This window comes from Anabrus simplex, chromosome 5 (assembly GCF_040414725.1).
Source record: "Anabrus simplex isolate iqAnaSimp1 chromosome 5, ASM4041472v1, whole genome shotgun sequence".
Taxonomy (NCBI): Eukaryota; Metazoa; Arthropoda; class Insecta; order Orthoptera; family Tettigoniidae; genus Anabrus; species Anabrus simplex.
Window position 1 is genome coordinate 4,031,489 of NC_090269.1, and position 17,170 is coordinate 4,048,658.

General features: G+C 41.4%; 1 protein-coding gene across 2 annotated transcripts in view; it reads right to left on the reverse strand.

The window, feature by feature from the left end:
* The window catches only part of Trpm (transient receptor potential cation channel, subfamily M), an 819,353-nt gene that overhangs the window by 476,901 nt on the left and 325,282 nt on the right, over nt 1-17,170 (reverse strand). The gene's annotated exons all lie outside the window — the stretch shown is intronic.

Consider the following 17,170-nt stretch of genomic DNA (forward strand, 5'->3'; position numbering starts at 1 on the left):
CATTCCAGCAAGAACTATGTCCTCGTTGATACAAAAGTACTATGTCCGAGTCGAAAGGCTGGACGAGAATTTAGGTGAATTCAGTCCAGACATAAAGTTTTACACAAGGGTGTTCTTCCTTCATTACTTAGAAGATCAGATTGTACAGACCACTGTCAAAGTGATTTCCCCATCATGCAGGTCTTATTTGTGTTTTGCTTCTCGACGTCAAACAACTCGAGCCTATGGCAGTGTCTGCGGAGGGAGTTAGGGAGCCTCCTCCATCATCTAATAGTTCTCGGCCACCACCTCGCCGAACCTTCTCTCCAAGCAAGTGTTTTGCTTGCGGATCAGCGGACTATCTGCGAAACAAGTGTCTTTTCGTAAAGTCCAATGGAACTAGAAATGGAGCAGGGCTATTTTGACTGAGATGTTTTAAGTGTGGAACATTTTCATATCCTGCCAAAAACTGTACTTCACATAACAGCACACCTTCATGTTCCATTTCTGGTGCTGTCTTCACTAACTTAGGCGATAGTGCACCCGGGTGAGTCACCATGTTCAGGTTCTCGGGGCTCAGCGCAGGTCAAGTCGGGCACCGAACTACCGGAGGAGAAAAGATCCTATATCTTATCTTTGGGATGCCCGAGGGAATGTATTAGAATCGCCTCTGAGACCTCAGAAATCGAGAAATCCGTGTAACCGAATTTTGAGTAATAGAGAAATAAATACAGTGTTGCCAAAAAGTTTAGGGACACCCATATATTTCAGACTTGAACAGAGTTTCCCTATACTTTTAAACTTATGATTTATTTTCAGTACAACTGATATTGAATACCCTAATATCATGCTTGGTTCAAAATTTGAAGACCGTAACTCAAATCGTTCGTGAGTTATGAATTTTATAGTCGTTTATGGCCACCCAAAATTGACCTTAATCTTGAAGAAACAAAATAATACAATTAAAAAGCCATCCAACAATTCATAGTGATTGTTACGTGGTTGCTAGGCGATAAGAACACACCTCAATGACCCCTGTTATAAAGTGTTCAAGGAAAAAATTCAATTCCTGTAAATTTTAGGCCTAATGGCACTGACTTTTGAATTGCTGCAACTTTTGAACGGAAGCAGTTTCACGGATAGATTCCTTGTGCTGGAGTCGTTGCGGGGATAACTGCGCGCGCAATGACAGGTGTTCGTACCTTTGTGAAGTTTGGGAAATAACTGTTTCCTCACGTATTTCCGATTTGAAAATTTACTAAAATCATGGCAAAATGAGTAAGAACTCCTTTTGGATAGCTTTTTATTGTATTATTTGTTTCTTCAGTATCAAGGACAATTTTCGGTGGCCATAAAAGATAAAAACTCACGAACTATTTTAGTTACAGTTATCAAATTTTCAACCAAACATGATATTCGAGTACTTAATATCAGTTGTTCTTAAAATAAATCATAAAAGTATAGGGACACTCTATTCAAGTCTGAAATATGTGGCGATCCCTAAACTTTTTGGCAACACTGTACACATGAAGAATAGCACAACCGGCCGGGAAATTGAAGTTACTTCGAAATAATGGAGCTTCGACTGTATGTCCATCTACTGTTCGATCCTGACCGAGCAAATAGGGTTAGCTGTCAGCTAGCATTCGGGAGATATTGGGTTCGAACCTCATTGTCGGCAGCCCTGAGGATGGTTTTCCGTGTTTTCCCATTTCATAACCCTGCAAATGATGGGGCTGGTAATTAAGGCGATAGACACTTCATTCCAACTCCTAGGCCTTTCCTATCCCATCGTCGCCGTGTCGGTGCGACATAAAGATAGGGCGGTCGAAAACTTGTGAACCGGGTCCATAAGTGTTATAGAGTTGGTCTTACTGATAAGTAACTAGATATCTAGCGCCCTTGTCATTTAGCCAATCACATCGCTTCGCGGGCGAGCTTTGCGAGGCGGTGTGTGAGAGCACCAAACCTCTCCAGGGGAGGGACTTGAACAAAGATGACAACGGCGTCACGTATCAGTATGACCAACGTTCTAACGCTCACATACTCGCCTCACTTTGCTTCCGACCTCCCTGTATACAGGATGAAGCGTAATTCGCGCACTCGGGCGTCGCAGCGCGACTCCTCACATGCCAGCAATAAAAAAAATGTCACTTACAAAATTTCGTCTTGCGAGTATATCCGGCAGAAAAACGACGTTGAAGATTAGCAATCTGGCAACACTGTAACCATATGTAGGGTAACTACCTCTGTCAACAGGAGTTAGTCGTACTGTACAGTTGGGGCAGTGGATTGAGTTTTGGGTTACCATGCAGGAGGTCGAGTGGTCGATCCTGGGTTCAGGCGTATGTTTTTTCTTTCGTAAATGTAGTTCAGGTGGTATGGTATCTGGCATCTTAATCGTCAACAGCGATTGCAGTGGGTCCTCTAGAAACCATTTTCACTTACATACTACGATCCTAGAAATGGACGAACAATCGTTTTCATTGGTCAGCTTTGAAAGGCGCCCTTTCCACGTCGTGAGCGTGAATTTATTCGCACCACTTCATCTACTGGATGTGAACCCTGTTTGTTTCAGCTGTCTATTTCTTATTAGTCTAATCAGGTATTTGTTGTTTCAGCGTTACAAAATGTTGTAAATGTAAGATACATGTCACCTCAGAAACGGTGTCTTACTGTATTGCAGTAGGTAATGTCAGATGGAAATTAGCAAATAAAAAATCGCCTCAACCCAGCATCGAACCATCGACCTCCTGCATGCCAACCAAAAACTCTACCCACTGCACCAACTGTTCAGCATGACGAGAACGTGCTGGCAGTGGTAGTTACCCTACATATGGTTACAGTGTTGCCAGATTGCTACTCTTGAACGTCCGTTTTCAACCGGATATACTCGCAAGAGGAAATTTTGTAAGAGACATTTTTTTATTCCTGGCATGTGAGGAGTCGCGCTGCGACGCCCGAGTGCGCGAATTACGCTTCACCCTGTATATTTAGTTTTTATATGTTTTAAGTTTTTCATTCTGTTTTCATCATGGTCCCTCTTCCACCCTAAGACGTACGATAAACTAAATAAAGGAGTTAATTGGGTGCTTCTTGCCATTAAGTCAGCCACTGGGTTCATTGTTTTGCTCTTAATGACGCAATTAATGTTTCCAAGGCGTGAATTTAACAGCCACATTTCTACAACAATCATAATGTCATTCAAGACCTCAACTAGAGTGATGGCTGTACACAACACAGCGCTGTGGAGCAATTGTATTTTACAGCGCACTTCACAAACACCGCCTCTGTGGTGTAGTGGTTAGCGTGATTAGCTGCCACCCCCGGAGGTCCGGGTTCGATTCCCGGCTCTGCCACGAAAATTTGAAAAGTGGTACGAGGGCTGGAACGGGGTCCACTTAGCCTCGGGAGGTCAACTGAGTAGAGTTGGGTTCGATTCCCACCTCAGCCATCCTCGAAGTGGTTTTCCGTGGTTTCCCACTTCTCTTCCAGGCGAATGCCGGGATGGTACCATCCCTCCACAAGGCCCCTGTTCACCATAGCAGCTGAGGCCGCCTGGGCGAGGTACTGGTCATTCTCCCCGGTTGTATCCCCCGACCAAGACTCTGAAGCTCCAGGACACTGCCCTTGAGGCGGTAGAGGTGGGATCCCTCGCTGAGTCCGAGGGAAAAGCCGAACCTGGAGGGTAAACAGATGATGATGATGACTTCACAAACAAACAAAACTAATCCACACTAACCACCTATAACTAGGAGATAAAAATATTCCTTTCCATGATGATGATTATTATTATTATTACTTCTTCTTTCGTTTCATCCTCTTTGGGATACGTTGTTAGCAACCATTTATCTGTGTGTTGTTCTTTCCGTAGTGCCCAGTATTTCTTAATCATTTCTGATCTTCGTTTCTTCTCGTTGTCCGAGATAATAGGTTTGGCTTTGAATGCACATTTGTCCTGGAACCTTATATTTTTGTCATTGGTCATTAATTTAACTAATCGATCGAATAGTGAATTTTCTGTACTCTTCATTCTACTAGCACTTTTTTTAAGTTTCTTTAAACCAGTTGGGTTTTGTTTTGTTTTAGGGTTACGGTAGAAGTCAAAGATTTGTTCGGTTAATCTACCAGAGTTCAATCTGAGAAGATGACCATAGAAATGTAACCTTCTTTTTCGCATAGTACCTGAGAGTTTTTCAATTTTCCTGTGAAGTGTTTCATTCTTGATGTATATAATCTTATTATCCTGAAATTTTGGTCTTATGATCTTTGTTGAAATTTTCCCTTCTTTTCGGACAAGTTTCTCCATCTGGCATTTGAAATTCATGTTTAGTGTTTCTGGTTTAATCACTGTTTCATAATGTCCAATGTTGGACCCCATGAAAGGAGTATCTTTTGCTAGTTGGAAGCCCAGTGCTAATCCATTCTCCGAGATATTTGAATATTTTTACTATTTCAATCTTTCGTTCTTGAACTTTCAGGTATTTTTGTGGGCGTTTCTTGTTTGTCCTGATTTTGCTTTTGTAGCTGTTTTAGCTGCTTGTTTGTCTACTTCAAGGATTTGCACCTTTGCTTCCTCCATTCTTTCACCATACAAGGCCATCTCATCAGCAAAAGCAGATTTTAAGGTTGTTCTTTTTGACCCTTTCCACTCTTTATATTTTTGTTCCATTCTCTAACTACTTTCTTAAGCGCATAATTGAACAACAAGAGCGAGAGCCCATCCCCCTGCTCTTATTTAGAAGGAATCTCACAGTTCACCCATAAATTTATCTTTCGGAAACGCACTTGTTATATTCGCTTTTATGATATTAGTTGTTTTTTATCTTCCAGGACTGATATCGTTTATCACGTGGTGATAGTATTTTCAACGCTTGAAATTTACTCCTGAATTTACCGTGTCCAGTCATAAACCGTTTAAGTATAAAAGTTGGTTCGAGGAACTTTGCCATTGAACGTACAGGGTGTGCACGAAGTCGGTATACCCCTACATTAAATTAAATTCTAACTGACATGATATGAAAGTACATATACTCATTATTAATTTTTGTATTTACATCTTACGGATCTAAAACAACCGTATGTGTTCCTCCATGAACCCTGCACTGCTGAACACGCCGCCGTGTTCTGATGCACATATGTCTGGAAAGCTCACGCACTGCACTTTTCAGATCACCGCTGCTTCCTTATTTGTCCCTTGATGAAACCCCAGAGTGCGTTATCCGGTGTTGTTAGATCAGCGCTCCTTGGTGGCCAACCCCTGTGGGTGGGGACGGTAGAATAACACCCACGGTATCCCCTGCCTGTCGTACGAGGCGACTAAAAGAGGCCCGAGGGGTTCTGAACTTTGGAGCGTGGGTTGGCAATCACGGGGCCCTTATCTGATTCCTGGCATTGCTTCCACTTACTTGTGCCTGGCTCCTCACTTTCATCTATCCTATCCGACCTCCTTTGGTCAACTCTTGTTCTTTTCCGACCCCGACGCTATTAGGTTTGCGAGGGCTAGGGAGTTTTTTTTATTTTCACGCCCTTCATGGTTCTTGTCTTCCTTTGACCGACATCTTCATTTTTCGAAGTGTCGGATCCCTTCTATTTTTTCCCTCTGATTAATGCTTTAATAGAGGATGGTTGCCTAGTTGTAGTTCCTCTTAAAACAACAATCACCACTACCACCACCTTGGTCGCCATGGATCATTGTCCGATCCTCGACCGATCCAGCGACTGCCAAAGACTGCGTTCAGACGTTGCCGAACAGCCAATGCGAAGTGAGCTGGCGCCCCATCCTGTTGAAACCAAACAGCGTCTAAAATTCTGGCATTTTGCAGCTACGGGACGAGCCTGGAGGTAAGTGTTCTGATGAACAGAACGATCAAAGAGATATCGGCCAAGCAGGTGCGCTTGTGTCATTCCGGCCCAGCTCATGACGCGAGGTGGGTTCCACTCCTTTTCTTGAAAACATGTGCATTTTCTTTTCCCCAAAAATAAACATTTCATGAATCGTGTGAGCCACTGTTTGGAATTGTTGCAGCATCCGACCACAAGCATCAACACGTCTTTCCAGACAGTTCAGTTACACTCAATAGACGCCAACACCTCATTTTCAGATCCACTTTGTTGTGTTTTCTCATGGTTGATTACGGTATCCCCAACTCTGACGCACGTTTCAGTATGGATTTGATGGGAGATTCTTCAAAAAGTTCAAGTCTTGTGGATGGTCTTCGACTTCTCGACGCGTCGCCAGCACTGCCAGCTAACAACTTCTTCTTTGTCGGTGCTGCTTTCACAAACCGCACAACGAAATCATAGCCTCACATTTTTAATTGGTTTGCCACTAACTTAATGCTCATGAATCCACACAGCGACCAGCAAACGTGTAATCACTTGTACCAGTCATTAACTTGGTACCAACTGCTCTCAACATCTGAAGTCGAAAACAACGGGTATCTGATAACTGAGTACGCACTCTGTAGATTCCCGTCATGCAATACACTGATCACCCACAACATTACGACCACTTACCTACTGATGATACAACCCGAGCAGGGAATAGCAGCGTCGCCTGGTGAGGAATGACACGGTGCGAGAGTGCTGTTCGTGTGTAGAATATGGAAGGCGCAGGGCCCGGACGATCACCACGAACATTTCGGAAACTGCACGACCTGTCGGGTGTTCGAGGAGTGCAATGGTGAGATCTTCGGCAAGTAACGAAACCAAGATGAAACCCACGTCCAAGCGTCAAGAGGTTGGGCGGCCACACCTCATTACAGATGTCGGACGTCGTAGGCTGGGCAGACTGGTAAAACACGACAGGCGGCGAATTGTGACGGAACTAACATTAGACTTTAACTCTGAGCAAAGTACAAGTGTGTCTGAACACACAGTGCATCGAACACTCCTGAGGATGAACCTCTGCAGCCGACGACCCATGCATGTGTCAACACCACGACATCGGCAACTACGACTGAAATGAGCACGTGACCATCACTGGACGTTGGCGCAGTGGCAGAGCGTTGCTCGGTCTCATGAATTCTTCATCATGCCGATGGGAGGGTGCGAATCCGCCGCCTTCCAGCAGAACAGCTCCTTGTTACCTGTACTGCGGGACGGAGACAAGCTGACGAAGGCTCAATTATGCTTTGGGAAACATTCACTTGGGCATCCGTTGGTCCGGTGGAGCCAGTGCAAGGCACCATCAGAAGTATCGTACACTGGTTGCAGACCACGTACACCCCTTCATGGCGATAATATTTCCCAACGGCAGTGGCATTTTTATCAAGATAATGAGTCATGTCACAAGGCTAGGAATGTGATGAAGTGGCGAGTTGCTATTGATGCGCTGGCTCCCCGATTGAAAACACCTGGAATGTGATTGAATGTGGCGTCAGAGCTTATCGCACGCCTCCCCAGAATTTACAGGAATTAAGTGACTTGTGTGTGCACACGCGGCGCCTATTACCTCCAAGACTCGTCGCCGTTGTTAGGTTTCGGCTGATCAGTGTATGTCCATACAGAGTTTTAACTCTTGTCCATCTCACTTCTTCACACGAGATACGTGGAGAGGCTAAAATGTCCGCCCTCTGATTTCCAACAGTTGCAGCAACTAAAACAGATATGCAAACTGCTGGTTAAGATCAAATTCCTAATGATTGAGACCAGTGGGTGGAGATTAAATTTGTCTCTTATGGCGGTGATGGAAGATTGAGTATCACTGGATATTTGAGCACAATAATCATTTTTACTGCGTTTTTTAACTGCAAAGAGTCCTGTTTGATAAATGGTGGTAGAATCTGTCAACCTGCATCCCCTATTCAAAAATGTTGAACTGTTAACGAATAAGCGTCCTAGGCCTGAGGTCAGACTGCTACTGCCTGGTTCAGCATTGCCTTATAACCAGCTGTAGTTCATGTACAACGTACAAATATCGGTCCCTGTTCGCATAAGAACTACTTTACCTTGTGTTCGGGTTTTCACTCGACAGTACAACGGATGGAATCGTTAGCGCCAAAGGTAATTCAATAAATCATGGAGACTCTAATGAACGAAGAAAATAAATGAAGAAATATCCTACAGTTAGCTATTTGGTTTTCGGTCAAATCGTCTCGAAAAAGGGAAATAACAACAACAGCAACAATAATAATAATAATAATTATTATTATAATAATAATAATAGTACCGGGAGGTACACCTCAACTCCGCACCTTCAAAAGAAGCACCTTAAAAAACTCTCTCTAGCAAACAAAACGTGAAACTGCTACTGCATGAAGTTGGGACATTAATCAGAATTTGTCACCACTGAATAATTGAGAAGTTTTTCATTTCTAAGCTTCCTAAACTGAGTGGATTCATTTTAGTTTTGTTTTTGTGTACATCAAGATGTTCGAAATTTTCTCCATAGATGTCTCTACAAAAACTGTGGTGCACTCTGGTGCAAGACAGAAGAAATAGTGATTTAAAGAAGTTTTTTGTTCTTATGTTTCCCAACTACATTAATGTTCATTTACTTTGTTATTTCAAGGTTGCAACACTTATTTCTAATTCCGCCAGTTTCGAATCTGACCAATCACAATTTTTCTGTAATTAATTTTCAACCAATCACACATTTCTTGTTGATTTTGAATTTACTAATAAAAATGAGACGGCGGGTCCGGATTTAGTCCAGAACTCTCTCGAACCGTCCCCTCGCGCATATATGCTGGGACCTTTGCGGCTACCTTGTCTTTTGATCGCCGTATATCTGAGAGAGTGGGTGTTAACACAGGAGGCGGGGCACCTCATTCTTTGCCAGGTAGTCCATCAGCCAAGGTAATGACTACCAATCTTATATTTCTGTAACTACCTCCGCAGACTTACACGAGGGGAAGGTTCAAGTTTCTAATTATGTAACCTTCTGTTTTCTAAAATGTAAACCTTCTTTCGGCTAATGTTAAATTTCATAAATTCTTAAAACTGTAAATGGGGGATAGAGAGTGCGTTACCCTCTCGAGTTCCCCTTCAATTTATCTTGAGGTGGCTACGATTTTGTAACTGTTTCTTACTCTAAAGCATTAAATTAACCTTTCATTCTAGTCACCCCAGAAGCTTGGGATTTGCATCATCGGGCCGAGAGCCCAATTAGGGTTTTATATCTAATTTTCTAGGAGCGCAATTGTACGCCTCCATTCATTCTGTGTTCGGGCCAGTAATTTAACCTGTTCTCCTTTCCACGAAGGCCTAGTAGTTTGGGTAATGGATACCCCTGTATAAAAATTTTTAAATTGTAAATTGTGCCTAGAGAGGCGACAGATTGTAAGATTGTAATGTTTCCTTAAGGGGCTGCAAGAAATTAGTTAAAGTGAGAGAGCATGTAAGCTCTTTCCTGCTTTTTCTAAATTCAACTGTAATATTGAGGGGTGCCTCTGGAAGGCTCTAAATTTGTTGGAGCAAAGTGCATGCAGGCGTTGTAAATTTTGTAAACTGGAGCTTGTAGCTCAGAACTTGTAAATCTGAGGCTTGAAGCCCAAAGTTGTTAAACTCCCTAGTCTGGAGTGTTCCACCCTTGTAGGAAAATTGGCATTGTACCTGAGATATTCTTGTTTTCACTCAGTGAAAAATTTGTTAAGTTTGTGATTGGTAAAGAAATACAACCTTTGTTTTGAAGTTTTCATTTAATTTTTGATATCGTAGATAGACACATTCTACCCAGCACCTTCTTTCACCTCTCTCTGCTCCACGGAAACTCCGTAACAATAATAATAATAATAATAATAATAATAATAATAATAATAATAATAATAATAATAATAATAATAATAATAATAATAATAATAATAATAATGTTATACGCTTTATATGCCTCAGAAAATAAAAAGCACGGAAGGCAAATTCTCTGGGACCTCTACTCATTAACTGACAGGCTCACTGATGCCGTGCCCACGAGACGCCTAAAATTCTACGGCCATATCTATAGAATGGACAGAGATTCACCGAAATAGTATTCAAAATAATCAACTCAAAGGTCAAAATAGCTGGTTAAACGAAACTAAGGGGGCCTTCACACGGACGACATCATAGAGGATTGTGGAGCCTTTAGTACAACAGTATCCAAGCACCCTAAAATAAAACTGGTAGGAAGTGGTCCACAGAACGCAAGGTGCAACACAGTGCATTCGTGAAGAGATTTTGGGAGGAGAAGGCGAAAACCATCAGAGCAACGAACAAGTTCAAACGTGCTCTTTGAATGGCCACAGCGAAGAACTACTACTACTAATAATAATGTTATTATGTACACGCCCAAATAACTACATTAATGCTTTTCGGAGATGGCCAGGTGCCAGAATTTTGTCCCGCAGGTGTTCTTTAACGTGCCAAAAAGATCTACTGACAGGAGGTTGACATATCTGAGCTCCTTCAAATACCACCGGACTCAGCCCTGCTCGAACCCACCAACCTGAGCTCAGAAGGCCTGCGTTCCACCAAATGAGCTACACGACAGGTCATAAGGGGACACTGTTACAGCAGAGCGCAAGGAAGCGAATTAGTCGTGATGTGAAACAGCCGACGCTATCTCCGGAATACAAGCCGCAAACCACGAAGCACACACGCTCAGGTGGCAAAATAATTGTATCAAATTTCCTTTTGGGAAATGATCATGAATATGTCCCTCAGTAAATGAAACTGAAGAACAGGTACAGAGCCACCTGTATGTCTCTCTGTCAAGGCCATCCATCAATATTCCTCATCTCAGCCTGCACGGCTCCTAGGTAACATCGCGTCTCACATTTTGTATCGCTAATTTGAGATGAACACCAGCCATGAGACATTACACCCTTTTCGTGTTATGTTTCTCTTCCGCAACAGACCACTTCGCACTTGATCGCATCATTTAGGAGCAATGTTTGAGAAATTGTGCGATCGCTTTGGCACGAGGATTGCATATCACCGTTTCTCCTGAGTAAGGAATGTTCTTTAATTCATTAAGGATGAACAGTGGAAGGCATTTCCACTCCTTCATTTGGTAGCGCCACGTATCACAACAGGGTAATGATACGCGCAATGCCATCACACGACCGACTCAGCGGCACACTTCCTTCCCTAGGAAACAAGTCATAATGATTTTAAGTATATTCGCTGCAATTTTAGCCAAATCCTTGGGAGTAAATTATTCCTACTAGCCTACCTGTACTGCAATGTACAAGAGAAGTAACTGAAAGTAAGAAGAATGAATTTATGTTCCTTTGCCTGACATCTGAGAATCATTGACTTCATTCAGTTCTCTTAAAAAACTACTTCGCACTGAATTCTTTCTTAGCACAGTTTCTTTTGTTGCTTCCGACAACTTGACTGGAGCTGCAACATTTCTTATCCGTGATCGCAACGATACAGTTGGACGAATTCAATCAAAAGCGCTAGAGGGACGGATCTCAAGTCCGACATTAAGTCGTACACGCGGCCAAGTGCACACTTGGAACAAGATCTCACACACGCTCCAACTGGTTCACCCAGACGGCTTGCAACAGGCAAAGAAGAAACAGTCGCATAACACCAAGCCTAAGAGAGTACAAGGACGAACATTTACTGCAGGTAATTTGATATTAATGATGTTAAATTATCTGCTGAATAACACAATTCGACTGCCATGGATCTTAATAATCTCGTCACCATATCTAGAGCAAAGAGCATCTATTTGCCTCAGCATCTTGACTTCCTTTAGCTACTGTTTGAGCCATTTTAAAACTCAACTGAAAACCTACAACCTGTTTTCCAGTCATTGACCGGGTCAGGGATGTAATGAATGAAACATATATAGGCTATTATTACAATGGGGTCGCCACTCCCAAGGTGATTTATTAATGAGTGATAAATGCTACGATATGATAATGGAGAGTGTTGCTGGAATGAAAGATGACAGGGAAAACCAGAGTACCCGGAGAAAAACCTGTCCCGCCTCCGCTTTGTCCAGCACAAATCTCACATGGAGTCACCGGGATTTGAACCACGGTATCCAGCGGTGAAAGGCCGACGCGCTGCCGTCTGAGCCACGGAGGCTCACTTAAAACTCAAATAAACTAAACAAATACCAAACCAAATTCTATGGCGCAACAGCCCGGACGGGCCATGGTCTTCCAAGCGACCGCTGCTCAGCCGGAACCCTGCAGATTACGAGGTGTCGTGTGGTCAGCTCGACGAATCCTCTCGGCCGTTATTCTTGGCTTCCTATACCGGGGCCGCTATCTCACTGTCCTCAATTGCAATCAAATAGGCTGTGTGGACCTCGAACCACATCTCAGATCCAGGTAAAAATCTGTTACCTGGCCGAGAATCGAATTCGGGACCTTCGGATAAGAAACAGTTACGTTACCGCTACACAGCTACCAAATTATTAACGTCACTTACAAGTTTTGATATTTGCGAATACATAATTATTTTACTCATTCACATACAAGTTGTCCTTGCACAAACATTCTAGCATCGTCTTTAGTGTGATTGTAAAACAACGTAGACGAAACGGACGCTGGGCCCTTAGCATTTGCAGTAAACTCTACAGGGTGTGTTTCTTTTATGTAAGAAAAATATTTTTTAAATTTTCAGGAAGATGGTACAAGGTCTCCTTGCAACACAGCAACCATTTTAAACAACGTCTATTTTCTCATTTCAAAAAATAAAGTACCCAAAATATTTTTCGTGAAATATGGTTGCTGTGCAGCTGCGTGGTAACAGGTGCTCGTCAGCGTAGCGAGACGTGCACTTCGCACTTTTCTCGAAAGGGCATTTTTAAATGTTCAAAATGTTCCCTAGACGCGATGTTTTATCAGAATTCATTGCACTTTTCCGACAATGTTGAGACTTAGAAAAAAACATTCAGAACGATATTTCAAGTACCATTGGGCGGAGGCAAGAAAAATCCTTGGTTTTGCTAAATTACAGAGTAAAAATATAATATTTAGTACCGGTACATAACTTTAAGGATTATTACAGATGAATTTTCACATTCCTTTCCGAGTACAGTTGCTGAATATCGACTGAGGTATGTAATATACGTTTTAATAATAATAATAATAATAATAATAATAATAATAATAATAATAATAATAATAATAATAATAATAATAACGTATTTATACTGTAGAGCTGTCAGCCATCCTCAGATGAAAAGGACTATTGCAAACAAACCAAGTTTGAAGTAAAAAAATTTACCTGCACGAAGGAAAACTTCTCCCTACCAGATGTCTCCCACAGTTAAAGGAACTGAGTACTCACCTGGAAGAAAAGAGAAACATTGTTTATTGCAATTGCAGGAGTTCAGAAAGGCTGTAATCTTTTAACACTGATTTTCACAGTTTTGCGTGAATCATTTACTGTAAGATACCAAAGGGCACTGTAAAAGAAAATGTTATATCTAATTAGGTTATACCCTTGATATCTATAACATCAAAAGTAAGTATTTTGTTCCTTATGCAAATCTAAATGCATCCACTGATCAGTAGCAGCAAGGCTTATGATGGACTCGGACGCGTCATAGAGGTAGAAGAAGGTTTTATGCGTTGATACGATTTTTTATAGAAAAGCTGGGTAATTCCATCGTCAAAGATTTCATCAAACTGGGCATAATATGTGATATACAGGTAGAAGGTTTTGTGCGATGACGCCATTTTCGACGCCATGACTCTGATAACGGAAGGGCTGGACAAACGATTAGCAAGGAATACCTACGATAAAATCTAGCCTCAACATCAGTTCCATGAATGATTCTTGTTTCTGTTTATTCCAGCCTGTAGAGACCATTTGACAATTTAGGTCCACTGAAAACTCTGCTCTAAAACTTCATAACTACGTGTTTAGCGGTAGAAACTGTTTATGAGCCTTGCACTACTTTAGAGTGCGTATGAAACGTAATATTGTTTATCCTACGAAACTGGTTTAATGACTTCGCAGTTAGAAAACTTTAACGATTCGGTACCAATAATACGCAATCAGTTCAAAAAGTTTCCAAACTGCATCAAACGAAATGGAATACCCTTTTTGTTTCTTTTGTTTGTTGATATAATATCACATTCCATTACCACAACAATTATTTTAACACTTCCAGAGTTTGCGAGTACATCTTGTAGGGACATGATACATTGTGGGCGAGGATAAACGACCCCTTAGTCTGTATTTTGTGTGTAAAGTATCCTTTACTCTTCACTTTATATTCAACGCTGTCGGCCAGTATGCCGTTATACCAAACACAGTAGAGACATTTCCGGATTTAGCCTTGTTAAAAAATGGGAGACAATTTGCAAGTGGCCCTCCTGGTGGCGTGATCTGAAAATTCGCGCTAAATTCAAATATCAATGGAAATGTACTGTATATACGGAAATGGACAAATAAATTACGTCTAGAAAGAAAGTGTTGATAAAATATTAACTTCAAAGTTGCTAAAGGAATTCTGGATACATGAATGAAGAATTATTTAAAGACAGAAATTAGACATATAACAGAGATGTGAAATGGACTGCCGTGAAAGGGCTTGATCTTCCATTTATGCATTCCTTGTTTAGCTTAACATACCTACCTGAACTTTCACGGCTAGATTTGTCGTTTTTTTCTCATTTAAAAGCACTGTACATCAGATTAGCACAATTGTCGATAAAAATATCGGCACATTCCTTACATACATGTTTCAATGAATTTACATTTAAGAGCTGGACAATTTTCCTTTTAATTTGAAGCCTACTAACAGAATTTTTTTTACAAATTTAGCCGCAAAAACATTCCAAATTTCCCTATAAGCAATACTTGACATTACATTAGGGTAAAGCAGATTTGCATCATCATCATCATCATCATCATCATCATCATCATCATCATCACATGTCTTAAATCACCCATATTTCCTTCAGTGCTTGACAATGAATAATGGTATTTCAAATGGGGTAACTTGGAACACAGCCAGCCACACACATATTCATATTAATTTTCCTGAATTAAATCAAAACCCACAGATCACACCTACAACAACACATCGGTACTGAAGGTTAACTGGTGCACTAATGCAATAAAATAACCTTATTATATTTTAAGCCAGTTAAAATATGGGTCACGCAGGTCAGAAGTTTAGGAAGTAGGCCTTCTATAAAATATATTTGTAACTGGAAGAATGTAGATGCAAACACAGTATTTATTTACATTTTCTTGTCACGGGGGAAACGGAAGAAAGACCGCGAATCCTTCTGCACTTCATCGTTATTCCAGCCAAACGCAGCACATATCTTTCCACTTATATTGACAGGAGATATAAAAGAATGACACGCGCTACTATTTTCTTCAGTTTAATTCAAACGCATAAATAACCCCAAAAACTTCACAAACAAATACACGTGCTCTTATGAGAGAATCAGTAACTCTCACGTCAGTCGCTGTCCCTCGATATATCGCAGAGTGTAGCGTATTGTCTCTACCGTATTGGGTTATACCACGAATCTACTACGCTGTCTTAGCAGGGGGGGAGGTGATACTCCCACGTGGCGCGTCCCAGGTGGCGGATAGGGAGGTCATAACCGGTTTGTCGGGTGACTTGAGTGAAATAAAAAAGCTCTCACGGACCAAACACTGTTATTGGGGGACGCAGAAGAAGAATACACGCACGGTACCCCCTGTCTGTCGTAAGAGGCGACTGAAAGGGGAGACAAAGAGATTCTGAATTTTGAACCACGAAATTACCTGTGATATCGTTGAATCTCGCGAGGAACACCATGATTCGACTTTTCCTAAGATTAGTACCACTATGTGAGGAATACCATTAGTCTGTGTGTGGATCACTATGGGATTACAGTACCCGTCAATAGTACCTGCCACTAGTATCCGTCTGTCCAGGTACGGTTGGAAAACCCGAAGGAGATAAAAAGAGGCTATCTTCGCTAGGGCGTTTCAGCATCTGGTTGTGGACATCACGGGTCTGAGGAACAACGCCTGTTCTTATTGGTCCTTCTGGTGATTTTATTTTAAACTGTTGAAAACAACTTCTAAATTTACCATAACCAGTCATAAACTGTGAAGAACAACTCCCGCGAGACTTGTCCATGCAGAGTTCCAACTTTCTTCCACACGTGGCAATACGCCATCGAGCTGATGATCCCGCTAACGTCACTTCCAGCAACTAAAACAGATATGCAAGTTGTTGGTAAACATTAAATCCCTAATGTCTGAGGCCAATTGGTGTGGACAATATTTTTTATCTTATGGTGGTGATGAAAGATTGGGAATCAAGGGATATTCAAGCATTGAAAATTAAAATACATTTTATATTTAAAATTAAGCCAATTTTGTTGAAAAATCTCTAAACAAACTTTTTGCAATTAGCTCCTTTAAGCTTTCCCACTTTACAAATGTCCTCTGCAAGGAAATGTTACAAGGTTTATCACCACAAATTCAAAATTCCTCCCGTATATTAAGCATTCCCACTTTACAAATGTCCTCTACAAGGAAATGTTACAAGGTTTATCACCGCAAATTCAAAATTCCTCCCGTATTAAGCTTTCCCACTTTACAAATGTCCTCTACAAGGAAATGTTACAAGGTTTATCACCGCAAATTCAAAATTCCTCCCGTATTAAGCTTTCCCACTTTACAAATGTCCTCTACAAGGAAATGTTACAAGGTTTATCACCGCAAATTCAAAATTCCTCCCGTATTAAGCTTTCCCACTTTACAAATGTCCTCTACAAGGAAATGTTACAAGGTTTATCACCGCAAATTCAAAATTCCTCCCGTATATTAAGCATTCTCACTTTACAAATGTCCTCTACAAGGAAATGTTACAAGGTTTATCACCGCAAATTCAAAATTCCTCCCGTATTAAGCTTTCCCACTTTACAAATGTCCTCTACAAGGAAATGTTACAAGGTTTATCACCGCAAATTCAAAATTCCTCCCGTATTAAGCTTTCCCACTTTACAAATGTCCTCTACAAGGAAATGTTACAAGGTTTATCACCGCAAATTCAAAATTCCTCCCGTATTAAGCTTTCCCACTTTACAAATGTCCTCTATAAGGAAATGTTACAAGGTTTATCACCACAAATTCAAAATTCCTCCCGTATAAAGTTCATTGTAATGTAACTTCCGTTTCCGTTTCACCAGGGGAGACTGAACGCGGGGGACGCACCAGGTTCTGTTAAGTGGGAGTGATGTCCGACCGTCTGGGTTCACATACACTGACTGACAGAGCAAAT